Source organism: Gadus chalcogrammus, chromosome 12 (assembly GCF_026213295.1).
Source record: "Gadus chalcogrammus isolate NIFS_2021 chromosome 12, NIFS_Gcha_1.0, whole genome shotgun sequence".
NCBI lineage: Eukaryota > Metazoa > Chordata > Actinopteri > Gadiformes > Gadidae > Gadus > Gadus chalcogrammus.
The window spans coordinates 9,950,249-9,972,748 of record NC_079423.1 but is presented as its reverse complement, the minus strand read 5'-3'; the positions used below and the strand labels follow the sequence as shown (position 1 = coordinate 9,972,748).

The 22,500-nt window shown below is 44.0% G+C and overlaps 23 non-coding genes and 7 pseudogenes across 23 annotated transcripts; all 30 read right to left on the bottom strand.

Annotated features, from left to right (window-relative positions):
* Positions 1 to 1,335: 1,335 nt before the first annotated feature.
* Positions 1,336 to 1,454, bottom strand: LOC130400591 (5S ribosomal RNA). The gene has a single exon (XR_008903069.1). It is a non-coding gene; the product is annotated as a 5S ribosomal RNA (ribosomal RNA).
* A 529-nt stretch (positions 1,455 to 1,983) lies between these two features.
* LOC130394069 (5S ribosomal RNA) lies at positions 1,984 to 2,102 on the bottom strand. Its single transcript, XR_008897264.1, has one exon. It is a non-coding gene; the product is annotated as a 5S ribosomal RNA (ribosomal RNA).
* A 529-nt stretch (positions 2,103 to 2,631) lies between these two features.
* LOC130400403 (5S ribosomal RNA) lies at positions 2,632 to 2,750 on the bottom strand. Its single transcript, XR_008902881.1, has one exon. It is a non-coding gene; the product is annotated as a 5S ribosomal RNA (ribosomal RNA).
* Positions 2,751 to 3,279: 529 nt separating this feature from the next.
* LOC130397281 (5S ribosomal RNA) lies at positions 3,280 to 3,398 on the bottom strand. The gene has a single exon (XR_008899878.1). It is a non-coding gene; the product is annotated as a 5S ribosomal RNA (ribosomal RNA).
* Positions 3,399 to 3,927: 529 nt separating this feature from the next.
* On the bottom strand, positions 3,928 to 4,046 carry LOC130401110 (5S ribosomal RNA). The gene has a single exon (XR_008903569.1). It is a non-coding gene; the product is annotated as a 5S ribosomal RNA (ribosomal RNA).
* A 519-nt stretch (positions 4,047 to 4,565) lies between these two features.
* Positions 4,566 to 4,684, bottom strand: LOC130395968 (5S ribosomal RNA; annotated as a pseudogene).
* Positions 4,685 to 6,803: 2,119 nt separating this feature from the next.
* On the bottom strand, positions 6,804 to 6,922 carry LOC130400095 (5S ribosomal RNA). The gene has a single exon (XR_008902577.1). It is a non-coding gene; the product is annotated as a 5S ribosomal RNA (ribosomal RNA).
* Positions 6,923 to 7,441: 519 nt separating this feature from the next.
* Positions 7,442 to 7,560, bottom strand: LOC130396065 (5S ribosomal RNA; annotated as a pseudogene).
* A 647-nt stretch (positions 7,561 to 8,207) lies between these two features.
* LOC130394164 (5S ribosomal RNA) lies at positions 8,208 to 8,327 on the bottom strand. Its single transcript, XR_008897349.1, has one exon. It is a non-coding gene; the product is annotated as a 5S ribosomal RNA (ribosomal RNA).
* Positions 8,328 to 8,856: 529 nt separating this feature from the next.
* LOC130394784 (5S ribosomal RNA) lies at positions 8,857 to 8,975 on the bottom strand. Its single transcript, XR_008897908.1, has one exon. It is a non-coding gene; the product is annotated as a 5S ribosomal RNA (ribosomal RNA).
* Positions 8,976 to 9,494: 519 nt separating this feature from the next.
* On the bottom strand, positions 9,495 to 9,613 carry LOC130400948 (5S ribosomal RNA). The gene has a single exon (XR_008903415.1). It is a non-coding gene; the product is annotated as a 5S ribosomal RNA (ribosomal RNA).
* A 529-nt stretch (positions 9,614 to 10,142) lies between these two features.
* Positions 10,143 to 10,261, bottom strand: LOC130394875 (5S ribosomal RNA). The gene has a single exon (XR_008897991.1). It is a non-coding gene; the product is annotated as a 5S ribosomal RNA (ribosomal RNA).
* A 529-nt stretch (positions 10,262 to 10,790) lies between these two features.
* LOC130398151 (5S ribosomal RNA) lies at positions 10,791 to 10,909 on the bottom strand. Its single transcript, XR_008900733.1, has one exon. It is a non-coding gene; the product is annotated as a 5S ribosomal RNA (ribosomal RNA).
* Positions 10,910 to 11,438: 529 nt separating this feature from the next.
* LOC130400050 (5S ribosomal RNA) lies at positions 11,439 to 11,557 on the bottom strand. The gene has a single exon (XR_008902535.1). It is a non-coding gene; the product is annotated as a 5S ribosomal RNA (ribosomal RNA).
* A 529-nt stretch (positions 11,558 to 12,086) lies between these two features.
* On the bottom strand, positions 12,087 to 12,205 carry LOC130400049 (5S ribosomal RNA). Its single transcript, XR_008902534.1, has one exon. It is a non-coding gene; the product is annotated as a 5S ribosomal RNA (ribosomal RNA).
* A 520-nt stretch (positions 12,206 to 12,725) lies between these two features.
* On the bottom strand, positions 12,726 to 12,844 carry LOC130400137 (5S ribosomal RNA). The gene has a single exon (XR_008902615.1). It is a non-coding gene; the product is annotated as a 5S ribosomal RNA (ribosomal RNA).
* Positions 12,845 to 13,364: 520 nt separating this feature from the next.
* On the bottom strand, positions 13,365 to 13,495 carry LOC130396157 (5S ribosomal RNA; annotated as a pseudogene).
* Positions 13,496 to 14,347: 852 nt separating this feature from the next.
* LOC130399453 (5S ribosomal RNA) lies at positions 14,348 to 14,466 on the bottom strand. Its single transcript, XR_008901963.1, has one exon. It is a non-coding gene; the product is annotated as a 5S ribosomal RNA (ribosomal RNA).
* Positions 14,467 to 14,985: 519 nt separating this feature from the next.
* Positions 14,986 to 15,104, bottom strand: LOC130401322 (5S ribosomal RNA). The gene has a single exon (XR_008903784.1). It is a non-coding gene; the product is annotated as a 5S ribosomal RNA (ribosomal RNA).
* A 519-nt stretch (positions 15,105 to 15,623) lies between these two features.
* Positions 15,624 to 15,742, bottom strand: LOC130401049 (5S ribosomal RNA). Its single transcript, XR_008903511.1, has one exon. It is a non-coding gene; the product is annotated as a 5S ribosomal RNA (ribosomal RNA).
* A 519-nt stretch (positions 15,743 to 16,261) lies between these two features.
* Positions 16,262 to 16,392, bottom strand: LOC130395604 (5S ribosomal RNA; annotated as a pseudogene).
* Positions 16,393 to 16,921: 529 nt separating this feature from the next.
* LOC130395996 (5S ribosomal RNA) lies at positions 16,922 to 17,040 on the bottom strand (annotated as a pseudogene).
* A 516-nt stretch (positions 17,041 to 17,556) lies between these two features.
* LOC130395124 (5S ribosomal RNA) lies at positions 17,557 to 17,675 on the bottom strand. The gene has a single exon (XR_008898216.1). It is a non-coding gene; the product is annotated as a 5S ribosomal RNA (ribosomal RNA).
* A 529-nt stretch (positions 17,676 to 18,204) lies between these two features.
* Positions 18,205 to 18,323, bottom strand: LOC130395228 (5S ribosomal RNA). Its single transcript, XR_008898308.1, has one exon. It is a non-coding gene; the product is annotated as a 5S ribosomal RNA (ribosomal RNA).
* Positions 18,324 to 18,842: 519 nt separating this feature from the next.
* On the bottom strand, positions 18,843 to 18,973 carry LOC130395665 (5S ribosomal RNA; annotated as a pseudogene).
* Positions 18,974 to 19,502: 529 nt separating this feature from the next.
* Positions 19,503 to 19,621, bottom strand: LOC130395379 (5S ribosomal RNA). Its single transcript, XR_008898441.1, has one exon. It is a non-coding gene; the product is annotated as a 5S ribosomal RNA (ribosomal RNA).
* Positions 19,622 to 20,148: 527 nt separating this feature from the next.
* LOC130396590 (5S ribosomal RNA) lies at positions 20,149 to 20,267 on the bottom strand. The gene has a single exon (XR_008899217.1). It is a non-coding gene; the product is annotated as a 5S ribosomal RNA (ribosomal RNA).
* A 529-nt stretch (positions 20,268 to 20,796) lies between these two features.
* On the bottom strand, positions 20,797 to 20,915 carry LOC130394635 (5S ribosomal RNA). The gene has a single exon (XR_008897774.1). It is a non-coding gene; the product is annotated as a 5S ribosomal RNA (ribosomal RNA).
* A 518-nt stretch (positions 20,916 to 21,433) lies between these two features.
* LOC130394441 (5S ribosomal RNA) lies at positions 21,434 to 21,552 on the bottom strand. The gene has a single exon (XR_008897598.1). It is a non-coding gene; the product is annotated as a 5S ribosomal RNA (ribosomal RNA).
* A 519-nt stretch (positions 21,553 to 22,071) lies between these two features.
* LOC130396156 (5S ribosomal RNA) lies at positions 22,072 to 22,201 on the bottom strand (annotated as a pseudogene).
* Positions 22,202 to 22,500: the final 299 nt, after the last annotated feature.

Below are 22,500 nucleotides of genomic sequence, written 5' to 3'. Positions count from 1 at the left end.
AGAAAGATGTTAAAATGGCCAAAATAAAACGGGACAGTCCAGAAAATGTTTGCGCAGGCAGGGCACTCAAAATGTGTGAGAGAAAGTGGGGGGATTTGTGCAGACTGACATAGGCTACTCATAAAACATAGCATAAAATAATGTAAAAAAAAATTAAATTAAATAAATTAAAAAAAATAAAAAATAACGAAATAAAAGAAATTAAAAAAAATAAAACATAAAGAAATAAAAAATATATAAAAAACAAGCAAAGGAGCAGGCAAAAGGCTGGGATATGGTGGGGATTGGTCACGTTGACGGGAATGTTTAGTGACATGAGGGAGGGTGGAGGGGGTTAAAAAAAAGTCTCAATCACTATTCGACGCGCATGAAAACCAGCCGCGTAGTTATGAGGGAGGCCGTCCTCACACCGATCTTCCTCATCGTCATCGTCCTCAACGTCCTCCGGTTCAAGCAATGCCACCCCAGCCTTAGCTGCAATGTTGTGCAACATAGCCGTCACACATATCACGGCGCATGACTTGGCCGGCGAAAACTGGAGCCCTCCGCCTGACTTGTGAAGGCATTTAAGCGCAACTTCCACCTCCCGATCGTGCGCTCAACGATGCACCGGGCCAGACGGTGGGCATCGTTGTATTCCTCATCATGGACGTCTCCCGGGTTATTCACAGGTGTGAATAGGAATTATTTCAGGGGGGAAAATGCCGTGAAACGCACAGTGCATTCAGGATTAGGACTGATATATGTCGGTTTAAGCCTAATCAATTGTGTTTTAATGTCTTTAGCATTCATATAATTGCAGTCTATTTTTTTCGTAGGCTACTCTGCTGTTGTCCTTGATGGGGATATATTTTAACCCTTTTTAACACAATTTTCCTGCGACATTCCTGCGTCTCCCCCTCACACGGAGCCCATTTCAGCACCGTGTCAGTAGACAGTTACAATCCTACGACGTCGTGAGTGCAGCGAATGCGCGTTCACGTTAAGAGGAGTTTCGGGAAACGCTCCAAAGAAATTGACGATGGATCGCAAGATCCATCGTGAGAATGATCGTACGAGCGTGGATCCATCGTTATCGGGAAACGGGGCCCTGAAGTGAGCGTGCGTGTTTGTGTTGGTGAAAGTCTAAGAAATGTACAACTGTCCGTTCAGCTCTCTGGTGCTCCCTGCTGGCAGTATCACTATACTGTCCTCATGTTTCACAAAAATAGTTTTGAGAGACGTTGTCAGTTTTTGTATGTTGCTTAAATCCTCCAAAGCGGTTGGCAGTAAACATCAGGTCACGGTACGCCACGGTAGGCCACGGAGTCAATGAGCTCGAGTTGAAAAAGAAAAAGCTTACAGCACCTGGTATTCCCAGGCGGTCTCCCACCCAAGTACTAACCAGGCCCGACCCTGCTTAGCTTCCGAGATCAGACGAGATCGGGCGTGTTCAGGGTGGTAAGACCGTAAGCAATTAGTGTAGGCGCAAAACCAGGTTTTATACAGTAGCACATAAGGAGTGAGAAAGCTGCTGAGGCTCGACGTTACACTTTTACAAAAACAATCATTAGTTAGATATAAACGGCAGTAATTGATTCAGTAGGACTCCTTATCCATGTAAACGATCATTGTGACATCTGAATTCATTAATTATCTGAAATACACTGCGTGTGCGTGTGATGTTAAATGTTTGAACCAAGGTTAACGGTTAAAGTGTCAGAGAATGGGTGGTGATTTTTTGACGTCCTCCCATGATCTGAAGTGAGCGTGCGTGTTTGTGTTGGTGAAAGTTTAAGAAATGTACAACTGTCGTTTCAGCTCTCTGGTGCTCCCTGCTGGCAGTATCACTATACTGGCCTCAGGTTTCACAAAAATAGTTTTGAGAGACGTTGTCAGTTTTTGTATGTTGCTTAAATCCTCCAAAGCTGTTGGCAGTAAACATCAGGTCACGGTACGCCACGGTAGGCCACGGAGGCAATGAGCTCGAGTTGAAAAAGAAAATGCTTACAGCACCTGGTATTCCCAGGCGGTCTCCCATCCAAGTACTAACCAGGCCCGACCCTGCTTAGCTTCCGAGATCAGACGAGATCAGTCGTGTTCAGGGTGGTATGGCCGTAAGCAATTAGTGCAGGCGCAAAACCAGGTTTTATACAGTAGCACATAAGGAGTGAGAAAGCTGCTGAGGCTCGACGTTACACTTTTACAAAAACAATCATTAGTTAGATATAAACGGCAGTAATTGATTCAGTAGGACTCCTTATCCATGTAAACGATCATTGTGACATCTGAATTCATTAATTATCTGAAATACACTGCGTGAGCGTGTGATGTTAAATGTTTGAACCAAGGTTAACGGTTAAAGTGTCAGAGAATGGGTGGTGATTTTTTGACGTCCTCCCATGATCTGAAGTGAGCGTGCGTGTTTGTGTTGGTGAAAGTTTAAGAAATGTACAACTGTCGGTTCAGCTCTCTGGTGCTCCCTGCTGGCAGTATTACTATACTGTCCTCATGTTTCACAAAAATAGTTTTGAGAGACGTTGTCAGTTTTTGTATGTTGCTTAAATCCTCCAAAGCGGTTGGCAGTAAACATCAGGTCACGGTACGCCACGGTAGGCCACGGAGGCAATGAGCTCGAGTTGAAAAAGAAAAAGCTTACAGCACCTGGTATTCCCAGGAGGTTTCCCATCCAAGTACCAACCAGGCCCGACCCTGCTTAGCTTCCGAGATCAGACGAGATCGGGCGTGTTCAGGGTGGTATGGCCGTAAGCAATTAGTGCAGGCGCAAAACCAGGTTTTATACAGTAGCACATAAGGAGTGAGAAAGCTGCTGAGGCTCGACGTTACACTCTTACAAAAACAATCATTAGTTAGATATAAACGGCAGTAATTGATTCAGTAGGACTCCTTATCCATGTAAACGATCATTGTGACATCTGAATTCATTAATTATCTGAAATACACTGCGTGTGCGTGTGATGTTAAATGTTTGAACCAAGGTTAACGGTTAAAGTGTCAGAGAATGGGTGGTGATTTTTTGACGTCCTCCCATGATCTGAAGTGAGCGTGCGTGTTTGTGTTGGTGAAAGTTTAAGAAATGTACAACTGTCGGTTCAGCTCTCTGGTGCTCCCTACTGGCAGTATCACTATACTGTCCTCATGTTTCACAAAAATAGTTTTGAGAGACGTTGTCAGTTTTTGTATGTTGCTTAAATCCTCCAAAGCGGTTGGCAGTAAACATCAGGTCACGGTACGCCACGGTAGGCCACGGAGGCAATGAGCTCGAGTTGAAAAAGAAAAAGCTTACAGCACCTGGTATTCCCAGGCGGTCTCCCATCCAAGTACTACCCAGGCCCAACCCTGCTTAGCTTCCGAGATCAGACGAGATCGGGCGTGTTCAGGGTGGTATGGCCGTAAGCAATTAGTGTAGGCGCAAAACCAGGTTTTATACAGTAGCACATAAGGAGTGAGAAAGCTGCTGAGGCTCGACGTTACACTTTTACAAAAACAATCATTAGTTGGATATAAACGGCAGTAATTGATTCAGTAGGACTCCTTATCCATGTAAACGATCATTGTGACATCTGAATTCATTAATTATCTGAAAAACACTGCGTGTGCGTGTGATGTTAAATGTTTGAACCAAGGTTAACGGTTAAAGTGTCAGAGAATGGGTGGTGATTTTTTGACGTCCTCCCATGATCTGAAGTGAGCGTGCGTGTTTGTGTTGGTGAAAGTTTAAGAAATGTACAACTGTCGGTTCAGCTCTCTTGTGCTCCCTGCTGGCAGTATCACTATACTGTCCTCATGTTTCACAAAAATAGTTTTGAGAGACGTTGTCAGTTTTTGTATGTTGCTTAAATCCTCCAAAGCGGTTGGCAGTAAACATCAGGTCACGGTACGCCACGGTAGGCCACGGAGTCAATGAGCTCGAGTTGAAAAAGAAAAAGCTTACAGCACCTGGTATTCCCAGGCGGTCTCCCATCCAAGTACTAACCAGGCCCGGCCCTGCTTAGCATCCGAGATCAGACGAGATCGGGCATGTTCAGGGTGGTATGGCCGTAAGCAATTAGTGCAGGCGCAAAACCAGGTTTTATACAGTAGCACATAAGGAGTGAGAAAGCTGCTGAGGCTCGACGTTACACTTTTACAAAAACAATCATTAGTTAGATATAAACGGCAGTAATTGATTCAGTAGGACTCCTTATCCATGTAAACGATCATTGTGACATCTGAATTCATTAATTATCTGAAATACACTGCATGTGCGTGTGATGTTAAATGTTTGAACCAAGGTTAACGGTTAAAGTGTCAGAGAATGGGTGGTGATTTTTTGACGTCCTCCCATGATCTGAAGTGAGTGTGCGTGTTTGTGTAGGTGAAAGTTTAAGAAATGTACAGCTGTCGGTTCAGCTCTCTGGTGCTCCCTGCTGGCAGTATCACTATACTGTCCTCATGTTTCACAAAAACAGTTTTGAGAGACGTTGTCAGTTTTTGTATGTTGCTTAAATCCTCCAAAGCGGTTGGCAGTAAACATCAGGTCACGGTACGCCACGGAGTCAATGAGCTCGAGTTGAAAAAGAAAAAGCTTACAGCAGCTGGTAATCCCAGGCGGTCTCCCATCCAAGTACTAACCAGGCCCTACCCTGCTTAGCTTCCGAGATCAGACGAGAACGGGCATGTTCAGGGTGGTATAGCCGTAAGCAATTAGTGCTGGCGCAAAACCAGGTTTTATACAGTAGCACATAAGGAGTGAGAAAGCTGCTGAGGCTCGACGTTACACTCTCACAAAAACAATCATTAGTTAGATATAAACGGCAGTAATTGATTCAGTAGGACTCCTTATCCATGTAAACGATCATTGTGACATCTGAATTCATTAATTATCTGAAATACACTGCGTGTGCGTGTGATGTTAAATGTTTGAACCAAGGTTAACGGTTAAAGTGTCAGAGAATGGGTGGTGATTTTTTGACGTCCTCCCATGATCTGAGGGGTGTTCCACGAACGGAGGTTTAACAAACACTGAGTTAACGCTGAACTCTAGGTTGATTGACCCTGTGCCGACCAACCCAGAGTTTTCGGTTCCACAGCAGCGGTTATGCATTAGTTCAATCAACTCGGGGTTGGTTAACACAGGGTTGTGCTCGTCCACGCCAAACTTAAAAAGACGTGATGTATGGATCATGGAAACCCTGATCGATATGGCGAAACGGGCCGCTTATTTCAATGAAATGGAACTCCAGGTACTCCTGGAGAGCTATGACGAGGAGAAGGACATTATCACAAGAAAAGGGAACGCTAAAACCTCTGGAACCCGGAGAACCAAAGCCTGGCAGCGGATCGCTGACCGCGTAAATGCGTTAGTTACACGTCAAAAGCATGATCCTTAATATTTGAGCCATGAATATATAAATATCCCAGTTAAGCATTCTAAAAGATCCTACCACATAACCCCTTTCTTCTAAAACAATATGTACTCCGATTGCTTCCAAGCGGTCAGAGGATCAAGTATAAAAATGAAGTATAAAAAACATACAAACTGGTAAGCTTTTCCCACCATCGTATTGGTATAAATTTAAATAAGCCATTTTTTTAAGCCAATCGTGAAAAGGCCGACAGTCGGCAGACTGGATCTGGCCCTCAAATTGTCTTGACCCCGGTGGAGGAGCTGTTAATAAACATAAATTCAGGGCGCCCTGGCATGGAGGGGGTACCTGGAGGTACCTACCACCTCAGAGAGTCATGGGCCATACCCCACACTGGTTGAATGTAGGTTTTTGTGTTTTCTTGTATTTTAGATTTTTTTTGCCTTCGAAGTAACACATGCAAACCGTGTGCTTGCCACAGCGCATACTATTCCAAATGTTTCTTTTTTGGTAACTGGGTAGAAAACCTAAAAGTGACAATTCATCAACTTCACAGATCAGGATGGATCAGTGCTTGTATGAAGCCGCCGGCTACGATCGAACATTCTCCAGTGGATGCAAGTCCGTTAGGACTATTTTATACTTTATGTTGTAAATGCCTCTTGGGTCATCTGAAACGACTGTGATGTGCTCAGCATCTCCAGCATTATAGCCTAGATAAAACTACCATTTGAAAAAAACGGAGGGCTACGCAAATAGTCTGGAGTGAACTGAGGCCAGGTCCTCGATTGGTAGTGTTGACTATGAAAGGCTATTTAAATATATTAAAGATTTGCGCGAGAATCTATATCTCTCCACTCCAGCAAAAAGTCATCCAATATGCCAAGATGTCGAGCCGTGGTCTTATCAATCGCTCCCGGTGGATTGCACGTATAATTTGTGCTCTGATATCAGCAGTTCTCTCATCAAAAGGGCATGCCATTGTGAACACATGAAATCTGCGGTGAACGCCGGTTGAAATACCCAAAACCGGGTTATGTTTCAAACTTAACCTGCGCAAAACCTGGTCCGACCAGGTTTGATTCAGAGCATATGTTGCTATAGCAACTAACATACCGTGATCCTTTTGGAACGGAAAACCTAGGGTTACAGCAAACCCTGGGTTAACTTACCCGGTTATGTGATAAAACCGGCTTTGTGGAACACCCCACTGAAGTGAGCGTGCGTGTTTGTGTTGGTGAAAGTTTAAGAAATGTACAACTGTCGGTTCAGCTCTCTGGTGCTCCCTGCTGGCAGTATCACTATACTGTCCTCATGTTTCACAAAAATAGTTTTGAGAGACGTTGTCAGTTTTTGTATGTTGCTTAAATCCTCCAAAGCGGTTGGCAGTAAACATCAGGTCACGGTACGCCACGGTAGGCCACGGAGTCAATGAGCTCGAGTTGAAAAAGAAAAAGCTTACAGCACCTGGTATTCCCAGGCGGTCTCCCATCCAAGTACTAACCAGGCCCGACCCTGCTTAGCTTCCGAGATCAGACGAGATCGGGCGTGTTCAGGGTGGTATGGCCGTAATCAATTAGTGCAGGCGCAAAACCAGTTTTTATACAGTAGCACATAAGGAGTGAGAAAGCTGCTGAGGCTCGACGTTACACTCTTACAAAAACAATCATTAGTTAGATATAAACGGCAGTAATTGATTCAGTAGGACTCCTTATCCACGTAAACGATCATTGTGACACCTGAATTCATTAATTATCTGAAATACACTGCATGTGCGTGTGATGTTAAATGTTTGAACCAAGGTTAACGGTTAAAGTGTCAGAGAATGGGTGGTGATTTTTTGACGTCCTCCCATGATCTGAAGTGAGTGTGCGTGTTTGTGTAGGTGAAAGTTTAAGAAATGTACAGCTGTCGGTTCAGCTCTCTGGTGCTCCCTGCTGGCAGTATCACTATACTGTCCTCATGTTTCACAAAAACAGTTTTGAGAGACGTTGTCAGTTTTTGTATGTTGCTTAAATCCTCCAAAGCGGTTGGCAGTAAACATCAGGTCACGGTACGCCACGGAGTCAATGAGCTCGAGTTGAAAAAGAAAAAGCTTACAGCAGCTGGTAATCCCAGGCGGTCTCCCATCCAAGTACTAACCAGGCCCGACCCTGCTTAGCTACCGAGATCAGACGAGAACGGGCATGTTCAGGGTGGTATAGCCGTAAGCAATTAGTGCAGGCGCAAAACCAGGTTTTATACAGTAGCACATAAGGAGTGAGAAAGCTGCTGAGGCTCGACGTTACACTCTTACAAAAACAATCATTAGTTAGATATAAACGGCAGTAATTGATTCAGTAGGACTCCTTATCCATGTAAACGATCATTGTGACATCTGAATTCATTAATTATCTGAAATACACTGCGTGTGCGTGTGATGTTAAATGTTTGAACCAAGGTTAACGGTTAAAGTGTCAGAGAATGGGTGGTGATTTTTTGACGTCCTCCCATGATCTGAAGTGAGCGTGCGTGTTTGTGTTGGTGAAAGTTTAAGAAATGTACAACTGTCGGTTCAGCTCTCTGGTGCTCCCTGCTGGCAGTATCACTATACTGTCCTCATGTTTCACAAAAATAGTTTTGAGAGACGTTGTCAGTTTTTGTATGTTGCTTAAATCCTCCAAAGCGGTTGGCAGTAAACATCAGGTCACGGTACGCCACGGAGTCAATGAGCTCGAGTTGAAAAAGAAAAAGCTTACAGCACCTGGTATTCCCAGGCGGTCCCCCATCCAAGTACTAACCAGGCCCGACCCTGCTTAGTTTCCGAGATCAGACGAGATCGGGCGTGTTTTTTTTTTTTCTTTTGGTGACATCCGTCACTACTTACAGCAACCTGGGCTTCTGAGGAGGTCTCCCATCCAAGTACTAACCAGGCCCGACCCTGCTTAGCTTCCGAGATCAGACGAGATCGGGCGTGTTCAGGGTGGTATGGCCGTAAGCAATTAGTGTAGGCGCAAAACCAGGTTTTATACAGGAGCACATAAGGAGTGAGAAAGCTGCTGAGGCTCGACGTTACACTTTTACAAAAACAATCATTAGTTAGATATAAACGGCAGTAATTGATTCAGTAGGACTCCTTATCCATGTAAACGATCATTGTGACATCTGAATTCATTAATTATCTGAAATACACTGCGTGTGCGTGTGATGTTAAATGTTTGAACCAAGGTTAACGGTTAAAGTGTCAGAGAATGGGTGGTGATTTTTTGACGTCCTCCCATGATCTGAAGTGAGCGTGCGTGTTTGTGTTGGTGAAAGTTTAAGAAATGTACAACTGTCGGTTCAGCTCTCTGGTGCTCCCTGCTGGCAGTATCACTATACTGTCCTCATGTTTCACAAAAATAGTTTTGAGAGACGTTGTCAGTTTTTGTATGTTGCTTAAATCCTCCAAAGCGGTTGGCAGTAAACATCAGGTCACGGTACGCCACGGTAGGCCACGGAGGCAATAAGCTCGAGTTGAAAAAGAAAAAGCTTACAGCTCCTGGTATTCCCAGGCGGTCTCCCATCAAAGTACTAACCAGGCCCGACCCTGCTTAGCTTCCGAAATCAGACGAGATCGGGCGTGTTCAGGGTGGAATGGCCGTAAGCAATTATTGCAGGCGCAAAACCAGGTTTTATACAGTAGCACATAAGGAGTGAGAAAGCTGCTGAGGCTCGACATTACACTTTTACAAAAACAATCATTAGTTAGATATAAACGGCAGTAATTGATTCAGTAGGACTCCTTATCCATGTAAACGATCATTGTGACATCTGAATTCATTAATTATCTGAAATACACTGCGTGTGCGTGTGACGTTAAATGTTTGAACCAAGGTTAACGGTTAAAGTGTCAGAGAATGGGTGGTGATTTTTTGACGTCCTCCCATGATCTGAAGTGAGCGTGCGTGTTTGTGTTGGTGAAAGTTTAAGAAATGTACAACTGTCGGTTCAGCTCTCTGGTGCTCCCTGCTGGCAGTATCACTATACTGTCCTCATGTTTCACAAAAATAGTTTTGAGAGACGTTGTCAGTTTTTGTATGTTGCTTAAATCCTCCAAAGCGGTTGGCAGTAAACATCAGGTCACGGTACGCCACGGAGTCAATGAGCTCGAGTTGAAAAAGAAAAAGCTTACAGCACCTGGTATTCCCAGGCGGTCCCCCATCCAAGTACTAACCAGGCCCGACCCTGCTTATTTTCCGAGATCAGACGAGATCGGGCGTGTTCAGGGTGGTATGGCCGTAAGCAAATAGTGCAGGCGCAAAACCAGGTTTTATACAGTAGCACATAAGGAGTGAGAAAGCTGCTGAGGCTCGACGTTACACTCATACAAAAACAATCATTAGTTAGATATAAACGGCAGTAATTGATTCAGTAGAACTCCTTATCCATGTAAACGATCATTGTGACATCTGAATTCATTAATTATCTGAAATACACTGCGTGTGCGTGTGATGTTAAATGTTTGAACCAAGGTTAACGGTTAAAGTGTCAGAGAATGGGTGGTGATTTTTTGACGTCCTCCCATGATCTGAAGTGAGCGTGCGTGTTTGTGTTGGTGAAAGTTTAAGAAATGTACAACTGTCGGTTCAGCTCTCTGGTGCTCCCTGCTGGCAGTATCACTATACTGTCCTCATGTTTCACAAAAATAGTTTTGAGAGACGTTGTCAGTTTTTGTATGTTGCTTAAATCCTCCAAAGCGGTTGGCAGTAAACATCAGGTCACGGTACGCCACGGTAGGCCACGGAGTCAATGAGCTCGAGTTGAAAAAGAAATAGCTTACAGCACCTGGTATTCCCAGGCGGTCTCCCATCCATATACTAACCAGGCCCGACCCTGCTTAGCTTCCGAGATCAGACGAGATCGGACGTGTTCAGGGTGGTATGGCCGTAAGCAATTAGTGTAGGCGCAAAACCAGGTTTTATACAGTAGCACATAAGGAGTGAGAAAGCTGCTGAGGCTCGACGTTACACTTTTACAAAAACAATAATTAGTTAGATATAAACGGCAGTAATTGATTCAGTAGGACTCCTTATCCATGTAAATGATCATTGTGACATCTGAATTCATTAATTATCTGAAATACACTGCGTGTGCGTGTGATGTTAAATGTTTGAACCAAGGTTAACGGTTAAAGTGTCAGAGAATGGGTGGTGATTTTTTGACGTCCTCCCATGATCTGAAGTGAGCGTGCGTGTTTGTGTTGGTGAAAGTTTAAGAAATGTACAACTGTCGTTTCAGCTCTCTGGTGCTCCCTGCTGGCAGTATCACTATACTGTCCTCATGTTTCACAAAAATAGTTTTGAGAGACGTTGTCAGTTTTTGTATGTTGCTTAAATCCTCCAAAGCGGTTGGCAGTAAACATCAGGTCACGGTACGCCACGGTAGGCCACGGAGTCAATGAGCTCGAGTTGAAAAAGAAACAGCTTACAGCACCTGGTATTCCCAGGCGGTCTCCCATCCAAGTACTAACCAGGCCCGACCCTGCTTAGCTTCCGAGATCAGACGAGATCGGGCGTGTTCAGGGTGGTATGGCCGTAAGCAAATAGTGCAGGCGCAAAACCAGGTTTTATACAGTAGCACATAAGGAGTGAGAAAGCTGCTGAGGCTCGACGTTACACTTTTACAAAAACAATAATTAGTTAGATATAAACGGCAGTAATTGATTCAGTAGGACTCCTTATCCATGTAAACGATCATTGTGACATCTGAATTCATTAATTATCTGAAATACACTGCGTGTGCGTGTGATGTTAAATGTTTGAACCAAGGTTAACGGTTAAAGTGTCAGAGAATGGGTGGTGATTTTTTGACGTCCTCCCATGATCTGAATTGAGCGTGCGTGTTTGTGTTGGTGAAAGTTTAAGAAATGTACAACTGTCGGTTCAGCTCTCTGGTGCTCCCTGCTGGCAGTATCACTATACTGTCCTCATGTTTCACAAAAATAGTTTTGAGAGACGTTGTCAGTTTTTGTATGTTGCTTAAATCCTCCAAAGCGGTTGGCAGTAAACATCAGGTCACGGTATACCACGGTAGGCCACGGAGGCAACGAGCTCGAGTTGAAAAAGAAAAAGCTTACAGCACCTGGTATTCCCAGGCGGTCTCCCATCCAAGTACTAACCAGGCCCGACCCTGCTTAGCTTCCGAGATCAGACGAGATCGGGCGTGTTCAGGGTGGTATAACCGTAAGCAATTAGTGCAGGCGCAAAACCAGGTTTTATTCAGTAGCACATAAGGAGTGAGAAAGCTGCTGAGGCTTGACGTTACACTTTTACAAAAACAATCATTAGTTAGATATAAACGGCAGTAATTGATTCAGTAGGACTCCTTATCCATGTAAACGATCATTGTGACATCTGAATTCATTAATTATCTGAAATACACTGCGTGTGTGTGTGATGTTAAATGTTTGAACCAAGGTTAACGGTTAAAGTGTCAGAGAATGGGTGGTGATTTTTTGACGTCCTCCCATGATCTGAATTGAGCGTGCGTGTTTGTGTTGGTGAAAGTTTAAGAAATGTACAACTGTCGGTTCAGCTCTCTGGTGGTCCCTGCTGGCAGTATCACTATACTGTCCTCATGTTTCACAAAAATAGTTTTGAGAGACGTTGTCAGTTTTTGTATGTTGCTTAAATCCTCCAAAGCGGTTGGCAGTAAACATCAGGTCACGGTATACCACGGTAGGCCACGGAGGCAACGAGCTCGAGTTGAAAAAGAAAAAGCTTACAGCACCTGGTATTCCCAGGCGGTCTCCCATCCAAGTACTAACCAGGCCCGACCCTGCTTAGCTTCCGAGATCAGACGAGATCGGGCGTGTTCAGGGTGGTATAACCGTAAGCAATTAGTGCAGGCGCAAAACCAGGTTTTATTCAGTAGCACATAAGGAGTGAGAAAGCTGCTGAGGCTTGACGTTACACTTTTACAAAAACAATCATTAGTTAGATATAAACGGCAGTAATTGATTCAGTAGGACTCCTTATCCATGTAAACGATCATTGTGACATCTGAATTCATTAATTATCTGAAATACACTGCGTGTGTGTGTGATGTTAAATGTTTGAACCAAGGTTAACGGTTAAAGTGTCAGAGAATGGGTGGTGATTTTTTGACGTCCTCCCATGATCTGAATTGAGCGTGCGTGTTTGTGTTGGTGAAAGTTTAAGAAATGTACAACTGTCGGTTCAGCTCTCTGGTGGTCCCTGCTGGCAGTATCACTATACTGTCCTCATGTTTCACAAAAATAGTTTTGAGAGACGTTGTCAGTTTTTGTATGTTTGTTTAAATCCTCCAAAGCGGTTGGCAGTAAACATCAGGTCACGGTACGCCACGGAGTCAATGAGCTCGAGTTGAAAAAGAAATAGCTTACAGCACCTGGTATTCCCAGGCGGTCTCCCATCCAAGTACTAACCAGGCCCGACCCTGCTTAGCTTCCGAGATCAGACGAGATCGGGCGTGTTCAGGGTGGTATGGCCGAAAGCAATTAGAGCAGGCGCAAAACCAGGTTTTATACAGTAGCACATAAGGAGTGAGAAAGCTGCTGAGGCTCGACGTTACACTCTTACAAAAACAATCATTAGTTAGATATAAACGGCAGTAATTGATTCAGTAGGACTCCTTATCCATGTAAACGATCATTGTGACATCTGAATTAATTAATTATCTGAAATACACTGCGTGTGCGTGTGATGTTAAATGTTTGAACCAAGGTTAACGGTTAAAGTGTCAGAGAATGGGTGGTGATTTTTTGACGTCCTCCCATGATCTGAAGTGAGCGTGCGTGTTTGTGTTGGTGAAAGTTTAAGAAATGTACAACTGTCGGTTCAGCTCTCTGGTGCTCCCTGCTGGCAGTATCACTATACTGTCCTCATGTTTCACAAAAATAGTTTTGAGAGACGTTGTCAGTTTTTGTATGTTTGTTTAAATCCTCCAAAGCGGTTGGCAGTAAACATCAGGTCACGGTACGCCACGGAGTCAATGAGCTCGAGTTGAAAAAGAAAAAGCTTTCAACACATGGTATTCCCAGGCGGTCTCCCAGGCGGTCTCCCATCCATGTACTAACCAGGCCCGACCCTGCTTAGCTTCCGAGATCAGACGAGATCGGGAGTATTCAGGGTGGTATGGCCGTAAGCAATTAGTGCAGGCGCAAAACCAGGTTTTATACAGTAGCACGTAAGGAGTGAGAAAGCTGCTGAGGCTCGACGTTACACTTTTACAAAAACAATCATTAGTTAGATATAAACGGCAGTAATTGATTCAGTAGGACTCCTTATCCATGTAAACGATCATTGTGACATCTGAATTCATTAATTATCTGAAATACACTGCGTGTGCGTGTGATGTTAAATGTTTGAACCAAGGTTTACGGTTAAAGTGTCAGAGAATGGGTGGTGATTTTTTGACGTCCTCCCATGATCTGAAGTGAGCGTGCGTGTTTGTGTTGGTGAAAGTTTAAGAAATGTACAATGTACAAGAATGGGTGGTGATTTTAGCACATAAGGAGTGAGAAAGCTGCTGAGGCTCGACGTTACACTTTTACAAAAACAATCATTAGTTAGATATAAACGGCAGTAATTGATTCAGTAGGACTCCTTATCCATGTAAACGATCATTGTGACATCTGAATTCATTAATTATCTGAAATACACTGCGTGTGCGTGTGATGTTAAATGTTTGAACCAAGGTTAACGGTTAAAGTGTCAGAGAATGGGTGGTGACTTTTTGACGTCCTCCCATGATCTGAAGTGAGCGTGCGTGTTTGTGTTGGTGAAAGTTTAAGAAATGTACAACTGTCGGTTCAGCTCTCTGGTGCTCCCTGCTGGCAGTATCACTATACTGTCCTCATGTTTCACAAAAATAGTTTTGAGAGACGTTGTCAGTTTTTGTATGTTGCTTAAATCCTCCAAAGCGGTTGGCAGTAAACATCAGGTCACGGTACGCCACGGTAGGCCACGGAGTCAATGAGCTCGAGTTGAAAAAGAAAAAGCTTACAGCACCTGGTATTCCCAGGCGGTCTCCCATCCAAGTACTAACCAGGCCCGACCCTGCTTAGCTTCCGAGTTCAGACGAGATCGGGCGTGTTCAGGGTGGTATGGCCGTAAGCAAATAGTGCAGGCGCAAAACCAGGTTTTATACAGTAGCACATAAGGAGTGAGAAAGCTGCTGAGGCTCGACGTTACACTTTTACAAAAACAATCATTAGTTAGATATAAACGGCAGTAATTGATTCAGTAGGACTCCTTATCCATGTAAACGATCATTGTGACATCTGAATTCATTAATTATCTGAAATACACTGCGTGTGCGTGTGATGTTAAATGTTTGAACCAAGGTTAACGGTTAAAGTGTCAGAGAATGGGTGGGGATTTTTTGACGTCCTCCCATGATCTGAAGTGAGCGTGCGTGTTTGTGTTGGTGAAAGTTTAAGAAATGTACAACTGTCGGTTCAGCTCTCTGGTGCTCCCTGCTGGCAGTATCACTATACTGTCCTCATGTTTCACAAAAACAGTTTTGAGAGACGTTGTCAGTTTTTGTATGTTGCTTAAATCCTCCAAAGCGGTTGGCAGTAAACATCAGGTCACGGTACGCCACGGAGTCAATGAGCTCGAGTTGAAAAAGAAAAAGATTACAGCACCTGGTATTCCCAGTCGGACTCCCATCCAAGTACTAACCAGGCCCGACCCTGCTTAGCTTCCGAGATCAGACGAGATCGGGCGTGTTCAGGGTGGTATGGCCGTAAGCAATTAGTGCAGGCGCAAAACCAGGTTTTATACAGTAGCACATAAGGAGTGAGAAAGCTGCTGAGGCTCGACGTTACACTCTTACAAAAACAATCATTAGTTAGATATAAACGGCAGTAATTGATTCAGTAGGACTCCTTATCCATGTAAACCATCATTGTGACATCTGAATTCATTAATTATCTGAAATACACTGCGTGTGCGTGTGATGTTAAATGTTTGAACCAAGGTTAACGGTTTAAGTGTCAGAGAATGGGTGGTGATTTTTTGACGTCCTCCCATGATCTGAAGTGAGCGTGCATGTTTGTGTTGGTGAAAGTTTAAGAAATGTACAACTGTCGGTTCAGCTCTCTGGTGCTCCCTGCTGGCAGTATCACTATACTGTCCTCATGTTTCACAAAAATAGTTTTGAGAGACGTTGTCAGTTTTTGTATGTTGCTTAAATCCTCCAAAGCGGTTGGCAGTAAACATCAGGTCACGGTACGCCACGGAGTCAATGAGCTCGAGTTGAAAAAGAAAAAGCTTACAGCACCTGGTATTCCCAGGCGGTCTCCCATCCAAGTACTAACCAGGCCCGACCCTGCTTAGTTTCCGAGATCAGACGAGATCGGGAGTGTTCAGGGTGGTATAGCCGTAAGCAATTAGTGCAGGCGCAAAACCAGGTTTTATACAGTAGCACATAAGGAGTGAGAAAGCTGCTGAGGCTCGACGTTACACTCTTACAAAAACAATCATTAGTTAGATATAAACGGCAGTAATTGATTCAGTAGAACTCCTTATCCATGTAAACGATCATTGTGACATCTGAATACATTAATTATCTGAAATACACTGCGTGTGCGTGTGATGTTAAATGTTTGAACCAAGGTTAACGGTTAAAGTGTCAGAGAATGGGTGGTGATTTTTTGATGTCCTCCCATGATCTGAAGTGAGCGTGCGTGTTTGCGTTGGTGAAAGTTTAAGAAATGTACAACTGTCGGTTCAGCTCTCTGGTGCTCCCTGCTGGCAGTATCACTATACTGTCCTCATGTTTCACAAAAATAGTTTTGAGAGACGTTGTCAGTTTTTGTATGTTGCTTAAATCCTCCAAAGCGGTTGGCAGTAAACATCAGGTCACGGTACGCCACGGAGTCAATGAGCTCGAGTTGAAAAAGAAAAAGCTTACAGCACCTGGTATTCCCAGGCGGTCTCCCAGGCGGTCTCCCATCCAAGTACTAAGCAGGCCCGACCCTGCTTAGCTTCCGAGATCAGACGAGATCGGGAGTATTCAGGGTGGTATGGCCGTAAGCAATTAGTGCAGGCGCAAAACCAGGTTTTATACAGTAGCACATAAGGAGTGAGAGAGCTGCTGAGGCTCGACGTTACACTTTTACAAAAACAATCATTAGTTAGATATAAACGGCAGTAATTGATTCAGTAGGACTCCTTATCCATGTAAACGATCATTGTGACATCTGAATTCATTAATTATCTGAAATACACTGCGTGTGCGTGTGATGTTAAATGTTTGAACCAAGGTTAACGGTTAAAGTGTCAGAGAATGGGTGGTGATTTTTTGAAGTCCTCCCATGATCTGAAGTGAGCGTGCGTGTTTATGTTGGTGAAAGTTTAAGAAATGTACAACTGTCGGTTCAGCTCTCTGGTGCTCCCTGCTGGCAGTATCACTATACTGTCCTCATGTTTCACAAAAATAGTTTTGAGAGACGTTGTCAGTTTTTGTATGTTGCTTAAATCCTCCAAAGCGGTTGGCAGTAAACATCAGGTCACGGTACGCCACGCTAGGCCACGGAGGCAATGAGCTCGAGTTGAAAAAGAAAAAGCTTACAGCACCTGGTATTCCCAGGCTGTCTCCCATCCAAGTACTAACCAGGCCCGACCCTTCTTAGCTTCCAAGATCAGACGAGATCGGGCGTGTTCAGGGTGGTATATCCGTAAGCAAATAGTGCAGGCGCAAAACCAGGTTTTATACAGTAGCACATAAGGAGTGAGAAAGCTGCTGAGGCTCGACGTTACTCTTACAAAAACAATCATTAGTTAGATATAAACGGCAGTAATTGATTCAGTAGGACTCCTTATCCATGTAAACGATCATTGTGACATCTGAATTCATTAATTATCTGAAATACACCGCGTGTGCGTGTGATGTTAAATGTTTGAACCAAGGTTAACGGTAAAAGTGTCAGAGAATGGGTGGTGATTTTTTGACGTCCTCCCATGATCTGAAGTGAGCGTGCGTGTTTGTGTTGGTGAAAGTTTAAGAAATGTACAACTGTCGGTTCAGCTCTCTGGTGCTCCCTGCTGGCAGTATCACTATACTGTCCTCATGTTTCACAAAAATAGTTTTGAGAGACGTTGTCAGTTTTTGTATGTTGCTTAAATCCTCCAAAGCGGTTGGCAGTGAACATAGGTCACGGTACGCCACGGAGTCAATGAGCTCGAGTTGAAAAAGAAAACGCTTACTGCACCTAGTATTCCCAGGCGGTCTCCCATCCAAGTACTAACCAGGCCCGATCCTGCTTAGCTTCCGAGATCAAACGAGATCGGGTGTATTCAGGGTGGTATGGCCGTAAGCAATTAGTGCAGGCGCAAAACCAGGTTTTATACAGTAGCACATAAGGAGTGAGAAAGCTGCTGAGGCTCGACGTTACACTTTTACAAAAACAATCATTAGTTAGATATAAACGGCAGTAATTGATTCAGTAGGACTCCTTATCCATGTAAACGATCATTGTGACATCTGAATTCATTAATTATCTGAAATACACTGCCTGTGCGTGTGATGTTAAATGTTTGAACCAAGGTTAACGGTTAAAGTGTCAGAGAATGGGTGGTGATTTTTTGATGTCCTCCCATGATCTGAAGTGAGCGTGCGTGTTTGCGTTGGTGAAAGTTTAAGAAATGTACAACTGTCGGTTCAACTCTCTGGTGCTCCCTGCTGGCAGTATCACTATACTGTCCTCATGTTTCACAAAAATTGTTTTGAGAGACGTTGTCAGTTTTTGTATGTTGCTTAAATCCTCCAAAGCGGTTGGCAGTAAACATCAGGTCACGGTACGCCACGGTAGGCCACGGAGTCAATGAGCTCGAGTTGAAAAAGAAAAAGCTTACAGCACATGGTATTCCCAGGCGGTCTCCCATCCAAGTACTAACCAGGCCCGACCCTGCTTAGCTTCCGAGATCAGACGAGATCGGGCGTGTTCAGGCTGGTATGGCCGTTAGCAATTAGTGCAGGCGCAAAACCAGGTTTTATACAGTAGCACATAAGGAGTAAGAAAGCTGCTGAGGCTCGACGTTACACTTTTACAAAAACAATCATTAGTTAGATATAAACGGCAGTAATTGATTCAGTAGGACTCCTTATCCATGTAAACGATCATTGTGACATCTGAATTCATTAATTATCTGAAATACACTGCGTGTGCGTGTGATGTTAAATGTTTGAACCAAGGTTAACGGTTAAAGTGTCAGAGAATGGGTGGTGATTTTTTGACGTCCTCCCATGATCTGAAGTGAGCGTGCGTGTTTGTGTTGGTGAAAGTTTAAGAAATGTACAACTGTCGTTTCAGCTCTCTGGTGCTCCCTGCTGGCAGTATCACTATACTGTCCTCATGTTTCACAAAAATAGTTTTGAGAGACGTTGTCAGTTTTTGTATGTTGCTTAAATCCTCCAAAGCGGTTGGCAGTAAACATCAGGTCACGGTACGCCACGGAGTCAATGAGCTCGAGTTGAAAAAGAAAAAGCTTTCAGCACCTGGTATTCCCAGGCGGTCTCCCAGGCGGTCTCCCATCCAAGTACTAACCAGGCCCGACCCTGCTTAGCTTCCGAGATCAGACGAGATCGGGAGTATTCAGGGTGGTATGGCCGTAAGCAATTAGTGCGGGCGCAAAACCAGGTTTTATACAGTAGCACGTAAGGATTGAGAAAGCTGCTGAGGCTTGACGTTACACTTTTACAAAAACAATCATTAATTAGATATAAACGGCAGTAATTGATTCAGTAGGACTCCTTATCCATGTAAACGATCATTGTGACATCTGAATTCATTAATTATCTGAAATACACTGCGTGTGCGTGTGATGTTAAATGTTTGAACCAAGGTTAACGGTTAAAGTGTCAGAGAATGGGTGGTGATTTTTTGACGTCCTCCCATGATCTGAAGTGAGCGTGCGTGTTTGTGTTGGTGAAAGTTTAAGAAATGTACAACTGTCGGTTCAGCTCTCTGGTGCTCCCTGCTGGCAGTATCACTATACTGTCCTCATGTTTCACAAAAATAGTTTTGAGAGACGTTGTCAGTTTTTGTATGTTGCTTAAATCCTCCAAAGCGGTTGGCAGTAAACATCAGGTCACGGTACGCCACGCTAGGCCACGGAGGCAATGAGCTCGAGTTGAAAAAGAAAAAGTTTACAGCACCTGGTATTCCCAGGCGGTCTCCCATCCAAGTACTAACCAGGCCCGACCCTGCTTAGCTTTCAAGATCAGACGAGATCGGGCGAGTTCAGGGTGGTATAGCCGTAAGCAAATAGTACCGGCGCAAAACCAGGTTTTATACAGTAGCACATAAGGAGTGAGAAAGCTGCTGAGGCTCGACGTTACTCTTACAAAAACAATCATTAGTTAGATATAAACGGCAGTAATTGATTCAGTAGGACTCCTTATCCATGTAAACGATCATTGTGACATCTGAATTCATTAATTATCTGAAATACCCTGCGTGTGCGTGTGATGTTAAATGTTTGAACCAAGGTTAACGGTTAAAGTGTCAGAGAATGGGTGGTGATTTTTTGACGTCCTCCCATGATCTGAAGTGAGCGTGCGTGTTTGTGTTGGTGAAAGTTTAAGAAATGTACAACTGTCGGTTCAGCTCTCTGGTGCTCCCTGCTGGCAGTATCACTATACTGTCCTCATGTTTCACAAAAATTGTTTTGAGAGACGTTGTCAGTTTTTGTATGTTGCTTAAATCCTCCAAAGCGGTTGGCAGTAAACATCAGGTCACGGTACGCCACGGTAGGTCACGGAGTCAATGAGCTCGAGTTGGAAAAGAAAAAGCTTACAGCACCTGGTATTCCCAGGCGGTCTCCCATCCAAGTACTAACCAGGCCCGACCCTGCTTAGCTTCCGAGATCAGACGAGATCGGGAGTATTCAGGGTGGTATGGCCGTAAGCAATTAGTACAGGCGCAAAACCAGGGTTTATACAGTAGCACATAAGGAGTGAGAAAGCTGCTGAGGCTCGACGTTACACTTTTACAAAAACAATCATTAGTTAGATATAAACGGCAGTAATTGATTCAGTAGGACTCCTTATCCATGTAAACGATCATTGTGACATCTGAATTCATTAATTATCTGAAATACACTGCGTGTGCGTGTGATGTTAAATGTTTGAACCAAGGTTAACGGTTAAAGTGTCAGAGAATGGGTGGTGATTTTTTGACGTCCTCCCATGATCTGAAGTGAGCGTGCGTGTTTGTGTTGGTGAAAGTTTAAGAAATGTACAACTGTCGGTTCAGCTCTCTGGTGCTCCCTGCTGGCAGTATCACTATACTGTCCTCATGTTTCACAAAAATAGTTTTGAGAGACGTTGTCAGTTTTTGTATGTTGCTTAAATCCTCCAAAGCGGTTGGCAGTAAACATCAGGTCACGGTACGCCACGGTAGGCCACGGAGTCAATGAGCTCGAGTTGAAAAAGAAACAGCTTACAGCACCTGGTATTCCCAGGCGGTCTCCCATCCAAGTACTAACCAGGCCCGACCCTGCTTAGCTTCTGAGATCAGACGAGATCGGGCGTGTTCAGGCTGGTATGGCCGTAAGCAATTAGTGCAGGCGCAAAACCAGGTTTTATACAGTAGCACATAAGGAGTGAGAAAGCTGCTGAGGCTCGACGTTACACTCTTACAAAAACAATCATTAGTTAGATATAAACGGCAGTAATTGATTCAGTAGGACTCCTTATCCATGTAAACGATCATTGTGACATCTGAATTCATTAATTATCTGAAATACACTGCGTGTGCGTGTGATGTTAAATGTTTGAACCAAGGTTAACGGTTAAAGTGTCAGAGAATGGGTGGTGATTTTTGACGTCCTCCCATGATCTGAAGTGAGCGTGCGTGTTTGTGTTGGTGAAAGTTTAAGAAATGTACAACTGTCGGTTCAGCTCTCTGGTGCTCCCTGCTGGCAGTATCACTATACTGTCCTCATGTTTCACAAAAATAGTTTTGAGAGACGTTGTCAGTTTTTGTATGTTGCTTAAATCCTCCAAAGCGGTTGGCAGTAAACATCAGGTCACGGTACGCCACGGAGTCAATGAGCTCGAGTTGAAAAAGAAATAGCTTACAGCACCTGGTATTCCCAGGCGGTCTCCCATCCAAGTACTAACCAGGCCCGACCCTGCTTAGCTTCCGAGATCAGACGAGATCGGGCGTGTTCAGGGTGTTATGGCCGAAAGCAATTAGAGCAGGCGCAAAACCAGGTTTTATACAGTAGCACATAAGGAGTGAGAAAGCTGCTGAGGCTCGACGTTACACTCTTACAAAAACAATCATTAGTTAGATATAAACGGCAGTAATTGATTCAGTAGGACTCCTTATCCATGTAAACGATCATTGTGACATCTGAATTCATTAATTATCTGAAATACACTGCGTGTGCGTGTGATGTTAAATGTTTGAACCAAGGTTAACGGTTAAAGTGTCAGAGAATGGGTGGTGATTTTTTGACGTCCTCCCATGATCTGAAGTGAGCGTGCGTGTTTGTGTTGGTGAAAGTTTAAGAAATGTACAACTGTCGGTTCAGCTCTCTGGTGCTCCCTGCTGGCAGTATCACTATACTGTCCTCATGTTTCACAAAAATAGTTTTGAGAGACGTTGTCAGTTTTTGTATGTTTGTTTAAATCCTCCAAAGCGGTTGGCAGTAAACATCAGGTCACGGTACGCCACGGAGTCATGAGCTCGAGTTGAAAAAGAATAAGCTTTCAACACATGGTATTCCCAGGCGGCTCCCAGGCGGTCTCCCATCCATGTACTAACCAGGCCCGACCCTGCTTAGCTTCCGAGATCAGACGAGATCGGGAGTATTCAGGGTGGTATGGCCGTAAGCAATTATGCAGGGCGCAAAACCAGGTTTTATACAGTAGCACGTAAGGAGTGAGAAAGCTGCTGAGGCTCGACGTTACACTTTTACAAAACAATCATTAGTTAGATATAAACGGCAGTAATTGATTCAGTAGGACTCCTTATCCATGTAAACGATCATTGTTGACATCTGAATTCATTAATTATCTGAAATACACTGCGTGTGCGTGTGATGTTAAATGTTTGAACCAAGGTTAACGGTTAAAGTGTCAGAGAATGGGTGGTGATTTTTTTGACGTCCTCCCATGATCTGAAAGTGAGCGT